The 17,039-nt window shown below is 44.1% G+C and overlaps 3 long non-coding RNA genes across 7 annotated transcripts; all 3 read right to left on the bottom strand.

The window, feature by feature from the left end:
- Positions 1 to 1,915: 1,915 nt before the first annotated feature.
- On the bottom strand, positions 1,916 to 5,265 carry LOC106866109. 4 transcript variants are annotated; one of them, XR_002962888.1, is made up of 4 exons: positions 3,367 to 5,265; positions 3,232 to 3,295; positions 3,028 to 3,082; positions 2,502 to 2,899 (listed from the first exon to the last, which is right to left on the bottom strand). It is a non-coding gene; the product is annotated as an uncharacterized LOC106866109 (long non-coding RNA). The 4 variants fall into 4 exon arrangements; XR_002962887.1 differs by having other exon boundaries at positions 1,916 to 2,599; positions 2,693 to 2,899; positions 3,028 to 5,258; XR_001406043.2 differs by having other exon boundaries at positions 3,028 to 3,295; positions 3,367 to 5,262.
- A 3,376-nt stretch (positions 5,266 to 8,641) lies between these two features.
- Positions 8,642 to 14,341, bottom strand: LOC104582551. Of its 2 annotated transcripts, none has more exons than XR_002964048.1 (2): positions 14,147 to 14,341; positions 8,642 to 10,859 (listed from the first exon to the last, which is right to left on the bottom strand). It is a non-coding gene; the product is annotated as an uncharacterized LOC104582551 (long non-coding RNA). The 2 variants fall into 2 exon arrangements; XR_001406234.2 differs by lacking the exon at positions 14,147 to 14,341 and adding an exon at positions 11,908 to 12,295.
- Positions 12,804 to 14,140, bottom strand: LOC112271133. The gene is made up of 2 exons (XR_002964049.1): positions 13,569 to 14,140; positions 12,804 to 13,484 (listed from the first exon to the last, which is right to left on the bottom strand). It is a non-coding gene; the product is annotated as an uncharacterized LOC112271133 (long non-coding RNA).
- Positions 14,342 to 17,039: the final 2,698 nt, after the last annotated feature.

The following is a 17,039-nucleotide window of genomic DNA, read 5'->3' as shown; positions in this document are numbered from 1 at the left end:
AGAAGAGACTTGTACTGTACTCTCCTGTTCTTTTTAGAGGAAATTGCATGGCAATGCCTTAAACTTGGTGGGCATTTTCATCCATTAGCTTACAAAGTTGAAAAGTGGAACCTTACACTTGGCAGGCTAGTTCATTTTAGTCCAAATCAACTAATTTGAGTTTAAATTGGCCAGGCTAGCAACTGACATGGATATGACCGGCTCAGGGGTCTTTTGCAAATTTTCGGGGTGATGAAATCTTTTGTTTAACCCCTGAAACAGTTTCTCATACCCGCGGTCCACGGAGCTAAATCCCTCAAAAACCCGAACCGACGGCCAACCCTTTCTTCCTTTTCCCCAATCCTTTCTCTCCAAAAGTGCCGCTCACTGCTCCGCTGTAGCAGTCGCCGTCGCCTTTCCGTTGCCTCCCTCGTTCCTTTGGCTGCCAAGTTTGCAACCTAATGGATGAAACTGAACATGCCTGCCAAGTTTAAAGTCCTCCCATGCAATTTTCCCTCCTTTTCATATTATAAGACGTTCTATTTTGTCTTAAGTTAAAGTTTTAAATTTTGACTAAATTTATAGAAAATTCTGTCAGCAATTATAAATGTAAAATTAGTATACTGCAAAGACTTTATTTTGAAAGAAAAAGTACTTTTGGCTTCACGGCTCCAGTACCCAAACAACGGTTTTTCTTAGATACGCTGACTGCAACGTATACGTACACACACCTACCGAACCACATGCTTGCACTCACACAATGCCTACAAAGGACGACGTTTAAAGTTCTAAAGAATTCTGAAAACAAATTTGTATTAGTACCAGCGAACTCGCTGCCGCCCGCTCACTTGAGTCCCGCAGCACCGATGAATGCTGTAATTTTTTCATGTTTCATGTTTCGGAAGAAAAGTTTCAATGTGCACGGATTAATGTTCACAATTCACTAGGGATGAAGCCATTCACGATGAAATGCTTGGGCAGTAAAATGATGCGCTGGAAAGATCGAGACCGTTGCTGCCTACTATGATAAGGAAACGGACGAGGTTCTGAAAAAAGACAAGGAAACGGACGCAATGGCTCCGAAGGAAAGGCTCATGTCGATTGATTTTGACCTGGCCCTATGTGTTTTTGTCCAACTAGCCAGGCACCGTCTGTGTGCCATACGAGTGTCGCAACTTTATTTAGAACATACCGCATTTTAGTGTGTATGCATACAAAGTTGAAAAGTAGTACCAGTATTTTATGATGATGAAGTCCATAGACATTACAGTTAAGTTCTGCTTCCGAGAATGTAATAGCTTAGCACGCACTCTTGCTAAACATAGTGCATGAAACCCTTATGTTTCTTTTCCCAAAAAGAAAGAAAGAACGTTCCTGCACACGACAACTGAATTAAATTGAGAACCTTAGTATTAAATTGAGAAATGGCACTTGAAATCACAGAGAACTAACAAAGAGCACAGTATCACTATCATCATCACCAAGGTTACATCCGGCAGAAACAAACATTATTACATTTGAAACGACTCTAACATCGTGCCTAGAAAGCTTCAGGCCACAGCACAGACGATGTCTGCGTCAGGAGGTTGCAGACACGGCTACAAAAGTTAGTAACATCAAAATTGTACTTACGGCTCTTTTGGCACTCATCATTTGGGCATAGAATTGTAGAATTCATTTTGAATTCAAAAAACAACTTGTTTGGTTGGCACGGAATTAGCCACAGGAATTCAATCTCAAATTTCATGAATTACACTATAACTAACCTCAATTTCTCTCTAAAAGTCATCATTTCTCTAAAATTGTCTCACTCTTCAATTCCATGTGGTAGACAAACATGATTTTTTAACCCGGAATTCAAATTCAACCAAATGAAATCCTATCAAAAATTGGATTTCATTTCATTTTGATCAAATGAAATGAATTCTTGGTTGCCAAACGAGCTGTTAGTTTGCATGCAGCTTGATGAATCTGACCCTCGCTAGCTCTGGTGTGCTCCTGATACCCAGCAGAGGCAACATAGAATCCTACATAATATTTTACTCCCTCCGTCCCATAAATTTTGTCATAGTTATTTTGAACTAAAACTACGACGAGAAATATGGGACGGAGGGAGTAGTAAATACAGAGAGATAACACCTGACACCACTGATGAATTTTATAGGCTACCCAACATAAAGCAGCTACTCTAGACGTTAACATTTGTTCAATTAAGAATAAGGCTTACTCAATAAGGGTATCAGTAGAAATACCAGTAAATACATTCAAGACGTAGACCATGATAAACCGCATTGTTGCTGATTTCACACTTGGCTCCATCGCTCCAAATCTGTTCTCTCAAAGCTGACGCCACTGCTTGGTGCGCTTATTTACTCTCCCGATATGTCTCTGTATAACCTTGTGTATGACCTTGTTATTATCCTTAATATAATTCAGGTGGGGCTTCTCCCCCGGTTATTCTCAAAAAGATAGTTGCTTTTGACTTCTTGCAATCCGGTGGAGAATATTTATAGACAATGAAATTCAGCGAAGGAACAGAAGCTTAGATCACAGCCATTAAGATTGACAAATGCTTGGTTGAGTCAGGTGGTCACCTTGCTCGACAGATGAATTGAAGTCTCTATGATAGAGCATACACATAGTGAGGTGATCTAGACCCTAAAGCATTGTCACTTTTTTATGTAATCTTGAAAGAGACAAGCCAAACATTTACCTACTGAACGTAATTCTGTAGCTTCCATTCCCTACAGATTTCCAGCAACAAAATCTCGTGTACTGACGATGACGTGACGAAGTTTGCACTTTTCTCTTTGTACACCACTACCTTATCTAGGAAGAGCCTCTTGAGCTAGGTCTTGATAGCGTCGACAAGAGAGCAGCTCGGTAAGTGCTTCGGCATTGTCAGTACATAATGCTCCCCCTGGCACAATTGGAGAGTGAAATGGTGGTAATAGAGTAAATTCTACTCTTACAAACTGTAAATTATACCAGCAGCATCACTTGACCATGAAAAAAATCAAAGAATTAAAAAAACCAATCAGTACTCACATTTGCATGCTTTGACCTGTGATAGGAAATCAGTAGGCAGCAGCACCGACAAGTCCTGCTCTTACAAATAATGATGAGTTCTCGATTATCTATGTTTGAATTAAATTCTACCCTTTTTCTTTTGATTCCAGGGCTCTCTGCCCAGATTAAGCTATAATAACTAATTAACCAGCATGCCACACTACGAGAAGTTGAGAATCTCACACTAAGCATCATGGACACTAATCCTGTCTTCATACTCAACAAAGCTAAAGAAAATTCCAGCCACCTGCGTATTAGTATGGTTAGGAAGCCAAGAGCAGAAACAGGAATGAAAGCAGTGGATAGAAAGCAAGAAACCTTGTGACTCCGTCTAACAACTCCATCAGGTTTAATTCTTCCAAACGCCTGAAGATTTTCTCAATATCGAAGACAGAAGTAGACAGCGAAAGATTGCCAACATAAACTGATAGGAACTCTTCTGGCAGAAAAGAAAAACCATCATCAGACAATACGGGAGAAAACACAACGAAAAAACAAAAATATTACCACGGGCATTTTATAGACAGACACTAATACCTGCATATTTCAGATAAATTAGTGTTTCTTTTACAAGGAGCATAAAGTTACATAAGGAAACAAGTTCAGGCAGCTATGGACAAGACACTACAAAGTAAGCATGCACCAGCACAATAAATTGTCCAGTTGTCTTCACTTTATATACACACACAGCCAAAATAACTAAGATTAACTACCAGGTCAGAAGATTCATCTAGTGAGTAGTGAAGCATACAGAAATCATTAGCATGATTAATCTAAAGCAACATGTAAGCTTTAACTAGCCAGTGAATTGGGCAAACATTGGTAATATTCAAGAATTTGAATTCAAATTAGTACCTGATAAAGAAGTTGAGCTTAAATCCAAAACATATAGGTTTGAATAACAAATAAGTTGGATTCAAATTAGCCTTGCTTGCCAAATGAAAATAGTCATAGTGAGTAAGAATATTCACAGCCATTAAGATTGAAGTGAGTCTGGTTGTCACCTTGCTGGACAGATGAATAGTCTACGTGATCTAGATTCCAAAGCATCATATTTTTTTATGATCTTGAAAGAGATAAGCCAAACATCTCTTTACTAAACGTAATTTTGTACTTGCTCCGATCCTAAATTTTTGTCGTGATTTTAGTTCAAATTTGAGAGAACAGGTAATCAATTTTCTTTGCTCCACAAAAGAGCTGGCGAGAGGTGTCAAGGAGTGCGCTTTATTCCAAGGAACCCAAGGCTCCCCCGAGAGGGAAAGGCCAAGCTAGGAGAGGAGTACTAAGGTTAGTGGAACTCCCTCTCTTCGAGAGAAAGCCCCGTTAGTAGTGTTAGTAGTACTGAGGGGCTCGGCCGAAGGCCAACCCGGTGGCCTTGGCCACCGGACCCGGGATACAACGCTTGGCCCCTGGGTCGTGTCCCTCCCTGAAACCGTATAATTTACTGATACGGTGGGGCTCGTTTGAGTAGAGTGCTTACACGCACGCGGGACATGGGGCGTACCCCCTGACCCTAGGCTCAAACTCAGAAGGCTGCGCACCCCTCAACCCGAGCTCGGCTCCGCCACCGTTGCCGGCGACGCCCACGCATGAGCCGAGCCTTACCCTCGCCAACTCTACCCTCCGAAGCTGGAGTTACAGGCCTTCGCTACTAGGCCCGGCGAGGCAATCCGCGAATGGTGCGGATTTATAGGACGCGGATTCCGTCTGAAATGGCGATGTGGGACTAAATATCCTCCGCGAATGGTGCGATATAACTGCCCTCGCTGGATTCCCCCCGTCGAGCCCGACCGCCCGCCTGCCTGAGCGAGCCACCGCGCGCGGGAGCGGGCTCATCGAGCGGCATGGTCTTCCCAGCTGCACGCCTTGCTCGGAAATTCCCGCGCCGCCGTGCCGCACTCGCCGCTTCTGCCGTCGGCGGATCCATCGGAGGATCAAATTGGCGGCGTCATTTGGTGGGGCGATCTGTTTGGATAGGGGTAGGGGACGACACCTTCGTTTTCCCTGCCCCTTTTCTAGGATCTAGATTTACGTTTCCGCGCACGCAAGGCGTATTCTGAGGTAGCGTTTTCACTTTTACTAGCTAGCTTCGAGAAAAACTAAAGGCCAACTACTATTAGTACTTCCGAGACAAATCGCGGACCTACTGTTTGCGTCTATGTAGGATTGAACGAGTTTTAGTGATGACCGAATTGCCATAGATACTCGCATCTTTTTTTCTTTGAGAGGATAAGTGCATCTCTAGCACCTCCAAAACTGCGAACCCAACAGCACTAGTTCGGTTGAACTGAATCCAGATTTGCAGATACGAATTGCGTCACGCAGAACAGATATCTAATTCGGAGTAGAAAAATTCGAAAAAGAGATTCGCGCGAATTGAATTCATCATCTACTACCATTCACACAGCATACTATAAGTAGAGTTCATCATCATCTAAACAAAATATATACTACATAATAGTTAGCAGAGGAGCAATTAACAAAAACAAAATGTGCTCCCTGTCGCGGCCGCCGGCTCTGTTTTATACTCCGGTGGCTCCTTCTTCAGCTCCGGCGGCGAGTCCTTCTCCTCGCCGCCTACTCATCCTTCTTGGATTCATCGATGGCAAGTTGGAGCTCGGAGTCTTTGGCATCCTCCTTCTCGCGGCGGGCAAGCTCCTTGGCTTCAGTGACGAGGCTTGCCGCGATTGCCGTGGCGTACTCCTCCTCCGGCAGCTGCTACTACCCCTCCTCCTCCTCCGGCGACGAGAAGCAACGGCGCACGGCCGCACTAGAGGACTTTGGTTCCTCCCGGCCTGGCGTGTGTGCGATGCGCCCCCAGCAGCCGCGGCCTCGTAAATCCACTTGCCGCCAACGCGGCTTCTTCCCGGAGGTACGCCTGGTACCTCCGTTCGGCGTCGGCGTTGAGGTGGCGTTGCTTCTCCCACTTTTTTGCACCGCGCTGCCGCGCGCCGATGCTCCGCCGCCGGACTGCCTCGTCATTTTCGGCACCCCACGCCCATTGCTAGGGTTTCGGCGCGGGGAGAGGATGAGTCCGAGGCTCCAAGGCGTCGACTGGGAGGAGGCGCCGGAATGCACCATTGCGAATGATGGGGGCTTGGGTGGCAGGAATTTGTCGCCCAAATTTGCGAGTAGACGGATTTCGGCGACGGGGGAGGGTTTTGGCAGCAGAGAGGGGCGGCGGAATGTGAGGAGTTGGAACCGAAAACGACCCTCCGGGCACTGGCGGAGGGTAATGGAGGCCAAACTGGGCTGCAACCCCCCCTTCCAAATTGCAAATTTTTTACTACTATACATGGACAATGTATCACTGACATGTGTGCACAAATATGTTTTGTTGATAGATAGCCTTCCTTACTCCGTATTTTGTACATTTGTATAGGTTTGTTCTTTCTCTCCATGTAAATAGCACGTACGTTTTACTTTGCTTGATATATGCAACATCGTGCCATCCCCTACAGTTTTTGGCCAAAATAAAATGACATGTGTTTTCAGTCGGACATATATATTTCATCTGATACATGGGCCAAATCGTGAGGAAACCGTATGCAAGTGTGCACGAGAATCTACTAGGTATAGCTCTTTAATCACAACCGGCCGCAAAAACAAGACTCAATCACATTAACCAACAGATCAAACATGATGTTGTGTTAGTTCACAAGATCAACTGCGTATAATTTAATGAATCTTGGTCTCACGTTCTTTTCTGAAATCCCTTATTTATTCTAGGTTTTCTTTTTGTAAGATTCTAAACTACACACAAAAGAAGATTTATATATTTTAGATAATTGTCCTAATTAGAAAACCTCTCAAATGTGCCCTAATATAGCATGTGTATGTTAATTTTTAGATAATATATGTCGATTTTTCTCTCGTTCCAATTATCATGTAATCGACGAAATGGACATCTAAGATTGTATGAATCCAACTGAAATTTGATGAGGTACTCTGCTAATTCAATATCTTCTAGTAAAAAAAATCTTGCATATATATCGCTATTTGAAATTAAATTAGCCCCCTCTTGAATTTCCGTCACGCTCCACCACTGCCTCCGGGTGCCATATATGCCCGCTTTTCGCAGGCCCTTTGGTGTAAACCGAAACACGTGTTCCGGGCCGGCCCGGTTTGGAATACCTGCTCAGGCTGTTTTTTGGCCTAAAACCGAATAGGGGTTTCAGTTCGGCCTTTTGCGGGGTCTGCTAGAGATGCTCTAAGGTTTCGGCAGTAACCCAAGAGCATGGTTCCCTGCTAAATCATTGTAGATAACACTTGATTGCATGGTGTCCACGGATTAACGATCACGATTGACTAGGGATGAAGTATCCGGAAAAAAAAACATTGACCAGGGATGAAAACATTAGGAGAAAGGATGACTCTTAACCAACACTTATCTGAAACTTGCCGAGGAAAGAGAAATATGAGAGAAGAGTTGACTCTTAAAGAAAGAATCGACTAAGAGTCAACTAAAAATCGACATATTTACCATTGTATATCATCACATTTAATGCCAACTAATCATTCATAGTAAGTCTAAAGACACAACCTATTACGTATATGTTTTTTGTTTTTATTTGTGGTACATGAAGAGCAATACCGACTGTACCATTGCGTCGAAAACATAGAAAGCCTGCTGCTCTTTGGGCCAAGTGCTAAATTTTGCTAAACCTTTGGGCAATAAAAGGATGTGGAAACCAACGGATTAGGAAAGATCAACATCGACGCTGCCATGACAAGGAAACAGACACACTGTCTCTGAAACAGGCTGGGCGGATCCGCGTTGAGCTCTATGGGGGTCCAATGGCCAATGCCCCCCACTCATTAGAACTACCAATGCAAATATTAGATTTTTACCATTGGAGCCTTCTCTAATTAAAGTTTTATCTTCTTAAGAATGTTTAAGTGCCCCCTTTTACTTCTCTCCTCGCTCCTGCCCCTGCAGGCTCTTATGTCGATTGATTTTGATCTGGCCCTGCATGATGTTTTATTCAGAGAAGCCAACTAGCCAAGTACTCTATGTTGACAAAGTCCAGATACTACATAATTGAGTACTGTTTCAAAGAGTGTAATCACTTAGCACGTACTCTTGCTAAACCAGTGTAGATAACACTCGACACAACTGATGAATTTTACAGGTTGCCCAACTGAAAGCAGCTACTCAATAGTTCAATTAAGAATAAGCCTAGTTGATATAATATACTCCTGTATGTTACTGGGCACGACTGAAACCAATGAATCCTTTTCCGCTAACTATTTTCTGTTTGCGTACGTAGTTTTTGCCCATGTTGTGAACTACACCACATGCAGGTCTGCATTGCCGAAGAAACAGGTGATGGCAAAAAAAAAAAAAAAATACACTCACATACCCAGAACCCTGATGCGAATCCACTTGAATGATTAAATCTAGAGAGAAAAAATGATAAACACATTACATCTCGCATGATGATTTTCTGACAGATAACACATTTAAACAACAAATCTGAACACAAAATTTTATCATCTAATTTGAAAAATCTGGACATCAAATCCAGAAAGGACATGAACATTATTTTGTCAAAAGTTCATCATATTTATCCAAAGCGAAGATAGAAAGGCATCACATAATATAAATATATTATTGTAGCTCCAAGGATAAATATAAACTTGAACATGATAAATATGCTCATAAAACTTGAACACGGTCCTTGAACATAAAAATCTTTGTGAATTTACCGTTTCAGATTGGACACAAATATCTTTGTCACAGCTCAGGAGTGCCCAGCTGCTTGAACATGAACAGGAGCAGCAAAAAGCACCACGCTGTCAACATTACCACATGCTCTTCAATTGCCGCACAAAGCAAACAACATTACTATATCTACATCAGAGATTCAACATGAACCTGGTAGAGCAGAGCAAAGAGATAGTAGTAGAATGGCAGTATTACTGTATTAGTGTTGCAGACAGAAGTTAACATCCATGGCTTCCTAGCTGGTACTTCCAAGAATCAGGCACAGATTCTCTGACTGAAAAAGCAAAGTCAGGCGACTGACTTACATACCCTTCTAAGATGCCATCTATTCTCAATATAATGGCTTCTGTAGCTCTCAGCTCTCGAAGCACAACACATAGCCCAATTGCGTCAGATCAGCAGCGAGTAGCGTTTAGCTAAAAAGTTAGCATATAATTATGACTTTTTAGTAAGCAAAAAATTGATCCTGTTGTGCTCTGCTGCGCCACAACACTATACATTAGTGTTTTCTTTCACAATTAATTTCATGTTACCCTGATGATTCATGGACAGAGTTTAGTAGACTCGATGCAGTTAGGTCACCAAACAAAAACACTTGCAGTCTGAAATTAAGAAGTAACCACACAAGCCAAAAGATTATGCACAACAGGGGTGTGCCTTACCCTCTAACTTTCAGAAGAATAAGAACTAAGAACAGAAAAGCTCCAAAATACTGATATGTACTAACAAGATTCACTTGCACATAAATGCTTGATATATTTTATGGCATGCATAACACTATGTAGCTACTCTTGTAGTCTAGAGTCTATTCTGTCAATCCTTAGCACTTACTACAAATGTACTTCCCCTCCAGCTGTAACCCAAATTTATAATTTTGGTTCAGCTTTCAGATATTTAATTTAGAACAAACTTATAACTTCTATTTTCAAAATGAGGGAGTACAATGCAATGCTAGGGGCTAAGCTTTCAGATATTTAAGTTAGAACAAACTTATAACTTCTATTTTCAAAATGAGGGAGTACAATGCAATGCTAGGGGCTAAATTAATACTGTAAAGAAACTTTCTAGTATCCGGACTTCTATCGCCTTTCGCCAAGCTGAGACCCCTGAACTAGCAAAAAAAAGCAAACACCAAATCTTAATCAATTGTTTGAGGCAAACATATAAGAATTTATTTTACGTAGCTTACTTTAAGATAGATAATTTGGGTACCAAATTCAGAAGGAAGAGAGGTAAGGATAAGGTATTTTAAACTTGTGCGGGTTTCCATCTTTATACTAATCTTTTCCTATATCTCTAATAGCTGTGCAAAATTCAAAACCAGGCACATGAGGGATAAAATTATTCAGATTTTATATCTTACGGTGTACCAGTCAGTAAGCATTGGACTCCAGATTAGTAGAGTTGCATTCTCCCAGCCATACGGAGAAATGGTAGCATTCCTATCAAACTCCAACATGCAACTAGAAACTCTGGACCAATCCATACAGTCAAAAATCTGTTTAGCTGTCAGACTTCACTCACCTTTCACCAAGATGAATTCCCATACTCTAGTCAGTTAACAGCACAACTACCTTACTACTAGAATTCATAGGGGAACATCTAATCACATTTGATATAGAAAACTTGCCAGAAAATTTCATGTCTATACTACAAACTGCAGGTAATTGAGCTCCTAAAGAGGAACCCAAACTGCAAACAACTTACAAATGGGCATATATGGTACTGCATGCTAATTATGTTCTCTGTGTGATGGAACAGAGAAGCAAATGGTAAAAAGGCGCCTATTGTTCAGCAATTTTCTTGAATTTGGCACATGAACAAGAAGCAGCAATGGCATGCGGCAGCAACAAGACAACAAGAAGCGATAGGGGGATGAAGGGAGGGAAGAGATGAGGGCAAGGCTTACCTTGCTTGCCAACGGAGGAGAGCAGGGACCTGGGGGGATTCGGCGGCGGAGATGGCGGCACGGTCGCTGGAGCTAGTTCCCGTCGTTGCCGACGCGGCGCCAGGCGAAGAAGCAGACAGGCGGGGGCGGACTTGGCCTCACCGGTAATGTTTCAAGAATTTGAATTCAGATTACCTAATAAAGAAGTTGAGCTTAAATACAAAACATGTAGGTCTGAATAACAAATAAGTTGGAGCCCATTCCGGCAAAAAAAAACACAGTAGATTGGTTATTGCCCTGCTTGCCAAATGAAAATATTCATAATGAGTAAGAATATTCACGGCCATTAAGATTGAAGATAGTTGGTTGAGCCTGGTTGTCACCTTGCTCGAGTGCTCGACAGATGAATAAGTCTCCATGAAAAAGCATACACATAATGAGGTGATCTAGATTCCAAAGCACTGTATTTTGTATGTGATCTTGAAAGAGATAAGCCAAACATATCTCTACTAAACATAATTTCGTAGCTTCCATTCATATTGTCATCATGAGAGAACAGTGAAACATTTTTCTTTGATCCACAAAAGAGTTGGCGAGAGGGGTCAAGAAGTGCGTGCTCTCTCCGAGGATCCCAAGGCTTCCCTCGAGAGGGAAAGGGCCAGCATTAGTAGGACTTGTACTATGGTTAGTGGGGTTCACTCTTGAGAGAGAAGCCCAGTTAGTACTACCTCTGTTTCATAATTCTTGTCTTGAATTTGTTCAAAAATAGATGTATCTATTCCTAAAAAACGTCTAGATACATGTAAGATTTCGACAAAAATTATGGAACGGAGGGAGTAGTACTTAGGGGCTCGCGGCCGAAGGCCAGCCACCCGGTCTCCGGCCGCCCCGGTCGGTTAAGGCCACCGGACATGCCCGTGGCTGAAGGCCGTCCATACCAATGCCGGCCCCAGGGTCGTGTCCCACGCGGGTCATGGGGCGTACCCTGACCCTAGGCTCAAACTCAGAGCGCTGCGCACCCCTCAACCCGAGCTCGGCTCCGCCACCGTTTCCGGCGACGCCCACGCATGAGCCGAGCCTTACCCTCGCCAACAATGCCCCCGAAGCCCGGATAACAGGCCTGTGCTACTAGGCCCAGCGATACATTCCGCGAATGGTGCGGATTTATAGGACGCGGATTCCGCCTGAAATGGCGATGTGGGACTAAACATCCTCCGCGAATGGTGCGATGTTAGTATGTTACCTGCCCTCGCTGGAATCCCCCCGTCGAGCCCGGCCGCCCGCCTGCCTGAGCGAGCCACCGCGCGCGGGGGCGGGCTCATCGAGCGGCATGGTCGGCCCAGCTGCAGGCTCTGCTCGGAAAATTCCCGCGCCGCCGTGCCGCACTCACCGCTTCTGCCGTCGGCGGATCCATCGGAGGATCGAATTGGCGGCGTGATTTGGTGTGGCGATCTGTTTGGATAGGGGCAGGGGAAGACCTCGTTTGCAGGGCGATGGCCGATGGGCGGTAAAAAAAAGTGCTGGGCGATGGATACGGCTCAAGTGTACGTTTCCAAACACGCAAGGCGTATTATAAGAGAACGTTTTAGCTATTAATTCGATCACGATTCAATATGGACTACGCCATTAGAGTTTTGGCAATAAAATGATGCGGAAACTAACAAGATATCATGAAAGATCAACATCGATTCCACCTATATTGACAAGAAAATGGCCCAATGTTTCTGAAGCAGGCTCTGATGTCGATGGATCTGATTTGGCCCTGCATGGCGTGTTTTCTTTTCAAAAGAAGCCAACTTAGAAAGTCCAATTTAAGGAAAGAATCGGCAAGAATCAGCTAAGAGATAACCTGTTTACCAATCGTACTTTATCGCAATTATAGCATTTTAATGCTAACAAAACATTTATGATAAATATGAAGATACAATTTTTTGTATGTTTTATTTTACCGTCGACTTTTGCTGACATTGAGAGTCAACGCTGACTCTGTGTATTATTGTGTATGCTCGTACTCTTGCTGAACATGTGCATTATTTTCTTAAAGGTTCCTGCAAATGAAAACTGAATTTTGTGGGAAGATGATATTGATCTAAACCTTGTTAAATTGAAAAAGAAAACGCACCTAAAAGCCGAGAGAACTAACAAAGAGCACAGTATCACTATAATCATCACCAAGGTTACATCCGGGAGAACAACCATATTGTTACATTTGAACTAACAAAGTGCCGAGAGCCCCAGATGATGTCTTCGTCAGTGAGCTGCAGACATGGCTTCAAAGTTAGCAAGTCAGAACTCAGTTCGAGGCCTCCTCTAGTATGCACGCAGCTTGATGAATCTGGCCTTCCTAGCTCCAGTGTGCTCCTAAAGATACCCCAGCACAGAAGCAACACAGAGGCCTGGGTAATTTTTCAGTAAAATACAGAGACAGCACTTGACACCACTGATGATTTTTTCAGGTTGCCCAACATAAAGCATCTACTCTAAACATATGAACATTTGTTCAATTAAGAATGGTCTGACTAAGAATTGGGATATCAATAAAGATAAAAACACTACATTCAGGATATCAATAAAGATAAAACACTACATTCGTCAGTGATCAGTTGAAAGCTACCAGCACATACCCCCACTTAAAAACAAAGTCAAAAACAACCAAGTACTATTACAGTTCTCTTATTTACATGATCTCTATCCGAAGCTGGAGAGTACAAGTTTCTGACATCAGTGGAAAATATTCATAGCCAATGAAATTCAACTGAAGAACACAGAGCTGAGCCTTCTGTGCTAACAAGCCCAGAATCTTGTTCAGAATGTGCATTACTGAAATGTAATAAGAAGGGCATTAAGCATTAAGCTTACCCAATGCATGATTGATAAATTGCTTGACTCTGTTTTTAACAGTACCTTACTCTACAGATGAACTGAAACCTGCTTTCTCTATGAACATTCCTAGGTGATCTAGAGCAGCACTCTGCGTGATTCCGAGATAAATAAATAAACTTCGAATAATACTAACGTCAGAATAATCTCTATAGATCAAAAGAGAAGCAAAAGAGTTGGCGAGCGGGGTCGAGAGTGCGCCGATTAAGGAACCGAAGGCTCCCCCTAAACGAGGGGGAAAGCCCAGCTAACACTATAATATAGGGGCTCGGCTGAAGGCCACCCCGCGTCGAGGGGCTGCCCACTCTTGCCGGGCTCAGGGCAGCGTCGTCTTATACCGCCGTACCTTATAACACATTGATATGGCGGTTGTTTAAGCGCTATTATGCGCGGACGGACGTGCGTATTACCTGACCTTAGGCTCAACTTAAAGCGCACACACGAACCCCTCCCGCCAACTCTACCCTCCGAAGCCGGAGTTACAGGCCTTCGCTACTAGGCCCGGCGAGGCAATCCGCGAATGATACGGATTTATAGGACGCGGATTCCGTCCGCAATGGCGATGTGGGACTAAACAACTTCCGCGAATGATGCTATGTTACCTGCCCTCGCTGGAATAGTGGAATCCCCCCGTCGAGCCCGCCCGGCCGCCGGACGCGGGCGCCGGGCCAGCGGCACGGCAAACCACGCTGCAGGCGCTGCGCGGAAAAATGCCGCGCGGCCGTGCCGTATTTGCCACTTCTAACGCCGGCGGATCTGCCGGACTATCGGAGAGTCGAATTGACGGCGTGATTTGTATGGCCATCTGTTTGGACAGAGGTAGGGGAAGACCTCGTTTGTTTTCTTGGGCCCAAATGTACGTTTCCCTAAACCGAAGGCGTATTCTAACATTAACGTGTTACGGAGTAGGACTGTAGGAGTACTAAAGCTGAAGAAGAAAAGAGCTGAGGTCGTCCTCAGCTAGAGTTAGCATGTCCGGATTATCAGAGCATCTCCGTCCGTCCATTGTGGGTGCCGGCCTGAAAATTCCGACCCAGCCAGCCTCTGCAAATTGTTTTTTAGCCGGCACCTCTAGGCCGAACCAAATTTAGGAGGGCTGTCGGGAGCGCCGGCTCGGACGCAAAACCTCGTGGGCCAGCACTGTCAGCGGCACAAACCCAAAAACATACCCCATTTGCCCTTCTCTGTTAGCTTCGGCGACTTCCACCCCCGAATCGCCGCCGGAACCACCCCTCTCACCGGCGACTGTAGGCAGCAGATAGAAAAAAAAACCTGCCGCCGCGTAGATCTTCCATTGCCGCCGCAGTTCTAGTTCCCGCACCCCGTAGGTGCCCACCCCGCGGCCATGTTGCTCGCAAGGTGTTCGACGATTTGCCAAGGGCATGGATTTGGATGACGAAGAGATGCTCGCCGTGCTTTTTGACGAGGAAGTAGCCGCTGCCGATGATGCTGCGTGGCGAAGAGGAGCATCAACTCATCGTCTCATCGCTTCTTGGCCTCATCGCCGAAGATGCAAAGCGGCCGGGAAGGTGAGGATCGAGGAAGGGCCGTCACAAGAGCAAGGCGAGGCAAAGGATGGAAGGCTACTGCATGTTGTACGCAGACTACTTCGCCGTTGATCCATTGCACAACGATGTGATCTTTCAGCGCCGTGTCAGAATGTCTCGGAAGCTCGTTTTGAGGATCGCCGAGTACCTCTGGGAGTATGACGATTAGTTCAAATTGAAGAGGGACGCAGTCGGCACGCTTGGTTTCATATCAATTCATAAATGCACGGTATCCCTTCGTTTGCTTGCTTATGGAATTCCTACCGATACACAGGACGATTGCCTCCGCATGGCCGAGTCCACGGCCATCGATTGCATGTACAGGTTATGTAGGGCAATTGTGGCGGTGTTTGGAGACCGGTGTATGAAGACACCCACTCCAGAAGACACAGCTCGGGTCAAATAATAAGTTTGTTTCAATTTGTAAAATTTGGTTTTGAGAGGCGTTTGGGGGCGCCGGCTGGGAACCGGCTGGACCTTAAAAACAAAATCTAGCCGGTGCCCCACCTCCCCCCCATACTATCAGAAAAAGTGGCTCTTAGGCAAGCGTGGAGACGAGGAGACGCAGATGAAGGATCAAATTAATGAAGTGGTATTCTCTCCGATCCAATATTACTTGTCTCAAATTTGCCCATAAATGGATGTATTTATGTTTAAAAAGCATCTAGGTACATGTAATATTTCGAGAAGTAATATGGGTTGGAGGTAGTACTAACTTTTTTCGAGGAGAGAACTGGACTTTGTAGTTGGATGCTCGAACATTTATGTAAGAAAAATGTTTTTTTTTCATAAATAATGATATGGTTTTATTGGTTCATCTAACAAAGTAAAATAGATGAACGGAACAACCAATGTGAACATCAGACAACAGAAACATCTACTCCCTCCGGCCGGAATTACTTGTCAAAATATTACATGTATCTAGACGCTTTTTACACATAGATACAGCCATATTTGGACAAATTTAAAAGAAGTAATACCGGTTGGAGGAGTAATAAATTGAAATGTCGATCATAATCCCTCAAAATTGAGTGTTTAGGTCGCCGTTCATCTTGGCATTCATCCATGTATCCAGCGACAATATTAAAGAATACCATACACAAAAGGGCTACTAGATTAATTTCCAAGGTTTTAAAAAAAGCACAAAAATGGAAACCAAAAGAGAGGCTTGATCTGGTACCATGGAGAGTTGTGCCATTCCTCGTAGCCATCGGATCCAGAACCTATGTACGGTGCAAACAAAGCAGTTGTGAGAAGCACGTGGGATGCACGTATCTACCAGGTGGAATCCATTATTCCATTCGTGTATTCTGATAACTCTAACATCACCCCCAACACATGTTAGGTCTACAAGTGTGATCCAACAGTGGAGACTGAGGCACCGCCGCAACATGCTCGAGACATTTTCGGAACCTGAAATTGATGAATGCGTCATGGTTGGGGACACCCTCGTAGGGCAGATTTTGAAACCATTGTTTGCACTGGTAACCATTAAAACCAAAAGTACGAAAAGACGAATTATAAACCATGGGGTCAATTATGTAGGTCACGACACCCACACGAGAACGACGATGTAGCAATGGACACCATTATTCCGTATGACTCCGTTTGCTCCGTTAAGACGCCTTGGACACACGTAAGAGACTAATGAAATGCCCGACATTGGTCCTCGGTTCGCCTTGCCGGGTTGATGTCACGAGAAAAAAAAAACTAGCAGAGACCGTTGATAGCCTTCTGAGTTTTTTCATGGCTCTGTCTGCATATGCATTTTGTTCTCTCGGTGGCTGTGTCTTAGGACGACAAACTTATTTTGTTCTCAGTTAGCCTCCACATTTGAAGACGGCTCGGTCCTTTGTATTAGAGCTCAACCTCTTCTCATGCCACCATTTTTTTTTACTCGGATGAATAAGCGTATCCAAATTAGCATATGTACTGAAGTTTCTCTATT

Source organism: Brachypodium distachyon, chromosome 2 (genome assembly GCF_000005505.3).
Source record: "Brachypodium distachyon strain Bd21 chromosome 2, Brachypodium_distachyon_v3.0, whole genome shotgun sequence".
Taxonomy (NCBI): Eukaryota; Viridiplantae; Streptophyta; class Magnoliopsida; order Poales; family Poaceae; genus Brachypodium; species Brachypodium distachyon.
The sequence above is the reverse complement of the archived record's forward strand: the minus strand, read 5'-3'. Positions and strand labels throughout refer to the sequence as shown.